At 51.8% G+C, this 2591-nt stretch overlaps 1 pseudogene; it reads left to right on the top strand.

The window, feature by feature from the left end:
- Positions 1-1118: 1118 nt before the first annotated feature.
- LOC123120988 (uncharacterized) lies at positions 1119-2313 on the top strand (annotated as a pseudogene).
- The last annotated feature ends 278 nt before the right edge of the window (positions 2314-2591 follow it).

The raw sequence follows: 2591 nt of genomic DNA, 5'->3' as shown, positions 1-2591 counted from the left end.
TTCCTGATATGAACTATTTTTAATAACCCCTTTATTAATTTTTATTTGCCGGCGGGCAGGGCTTGGGCAAAGTACATCAAGGTGCAGGAAAATGGCGACAAAAGCTATGTTGGTATCGACCCAAGGTAAGTAATTAAGTAGTACTAGCTACCTAGCTACCATCTCTTTAATTCTTGTTTCAATACCATTAATTAATTAACATGCTTGATTAATAATTATCTGATTAAATTCTATTCTCGTAAAGGCCCTGAAGCAGGCTCCGGGAACTGAAGTTTGTGCATACTACGTTTGCGAGAACATTCGCATGATGGCGTCCGAAAAGAGCAGATCTGATAGACAGGACTGGGTACATTTGCTAGAACACTATTCACAAATTTTACATGATTGTCGATATCTAATCACACAACTAATACACATGCATATTGATCTCCTTCTTAACAGTTCAAAGAGGTGCAGGACCAGCTCCTACCAACAGAGCGCATACGAGTACTTCAAGAGAAAATAGCGGGATTTTTGCTCGACCAGGTCATAGATCCCAAAGGAGAATACTATTACCCGCTACCGCCCCCATGAACCACTTGTCATCGTGCTCCGAAGGCACCAAGGCAACATGTAGAAGAAATTATATATATACATGTGTATGTGTGAATAATTAATGATGGTTGTGAGACATTCGATTATATATATATATGATCGGTTCTACGAGAAAATCTATTTATATATATGCATAACGTGTACAATATGTAGTATCGTAATATACCAGCAAACAAAAAAGAATTAAATGAAAAACACGGAATTAATGGAAAAATAAAAATTAAAACCAAAACCTCCCCAAACATTTAGTACCGGTTGGTGCTACCAACCGGTGCTAATGGTCTACCAGCATCTGGGCCTGGCTCGTGCCACGTGGTGGCACTTTAGCGCCGGTTCGTGCCGAACCGGTAGTAAAGAGGGGGGGCCTTTAGTCTACACTCTTTAGTGCCGGTTGAAGCCTTACGAACGGCGCTAAAGCCCGGTTCTGCACTAGTGATACTGCACATGATACGAACACGACTCTCCGTATGTACCCGGCCCGCAAATAAACGGCGGCAACCGATCGGATGTTGGACTCCCGAACCATGATCCCGTGCAGGCGCCGCGCAAACCGGCCGCGGCGCCCTGGCGATCTCCCACGAACCTGCGCGACAAGAGACTGGGCGGGCCTCGGGGACGGGCCGGCCGGCCTGATCGCCGAGCTCGCCCTCGCCAGCGACGTGGCCGACTACATCCGCTTCCGCACCGTGTGCCAACCGTGGCGGCGGTGCTCGCCGGACCCGCGCGCCAGCGGCTTGGACGTCCGTTTCCTGCCCCGCCAGTGGATCATGCTAGACAAGGCACCTGCCGCTGCCGGCCCCCGTCGCCATCGCTTTCTCAACTTGTCCACCGGCGAGTGCATCCGAATGGACCTCCCGCAGCTCGCCCAGCATACGCTGCTCACGCTCACCCCCGAGGGCCTCCTCCTGCTGCTCGCCGAGCCAACCCTGGTGGTTCGCTTGCTTAACCCGCTCACGCACCAGCTTATCAATCTCCCGCCAATGACCGCGCTTCTGAGCCCTGAGGATCATCGAGCTTGGCACCTCGGCTTTGAGATAGGAATGAAAGGATGTTTTAGGGTGTCTAGCGTGGGCCTTGTCGCCGACGCCTCCACGGTGTCGGTGGCAGTCAGCTTCTACAGTCCCATGGTGCTCGCCGTTGCTAAGCCCGGCGACGAGAGCTGGACCGTGGTCGACAAAAATTACATATGTTCGACTCTGTCTTTCGGAGGCCGCGTCTACTGTGTCCCCTGCGGGGTGGTCATGGTGCTGAAGATGGGCTCAGAAGGCCAGCAGCCGCCACGACTCGAGACGGTCGTTGACTGGAGCGAGCTGTTCCACTTCTGCCCAATGGCGCATAGCCTTCACCTCGTAGACAATGGCGGGGATCTGTTGATGGTGCACCGGGCGCTACGATTCAAGGACGATGAGTTTCACAGGGAGTACAATGTTTATAGAGTGGATCTGGAAGCTGGGGTCCTAGTCCCGACCAAGAGCTTCAACGGGCGCGCCGTGTTCATGGGCATGAGCCGTGCGATCTCCGTATCAGCTGACGCCGCTTTTCCCTCGCTCACTGCTGATACTATCTACCTGGGGCGCGATTGGGATGGCCGGGCTCACGAGTACAGCATTGTGGATGGAAGCAAATGCAATCCGACCCTTAGACAGGTCGGTATGCCCGAGTAGCATCGTGGACTGTTTGCGTTACTGCATCCAGGGCGTCCGCGAGGAACTTGTCTGAGCTCATGCATGGCTACTGTTGGGTGGTGTCTGTTGTGATGTTTTTTCCTAAATACTTCACAGTGCAGCTGCGCCGGATGGACGCGGCGAGCACACGCGCTAGATGACAAAACTAGTTTGCTGTCTGTAATAAACGCGTTATCCACTGGGTAGTGTAAAGCGCATGCATGTGCCAACGTCGTCTATTTATTCTGTTTCAAATTTTCAAAAAGCTACAACTTTTAAACCGAGTGTCAGAACGCAGAACCGTTTTCACTGCAGGGTTCCTCGCGACGAGCT

This window comes from Triticum aestivum, chromosome 5D (genome assembly GCF_018294505.1).
Source record: "Triticum aestivum cultivar Chinese Spring chromosome 5D, IWGSC CS RefSeq v2.1, whole genome shotgun sequence".
Taxonomy (NCBI): Eukaryota; Viridiplantae; Streptophyta; class Magnoliopsida; order Poales; family Poaceae; genus Triticum; species Triticum aestivum.
The sequence above is the reverse complement of the archived record's forward strand: the minus strand, read 5'-3'. Positions and strand labels throughout refer to the sequence as shown.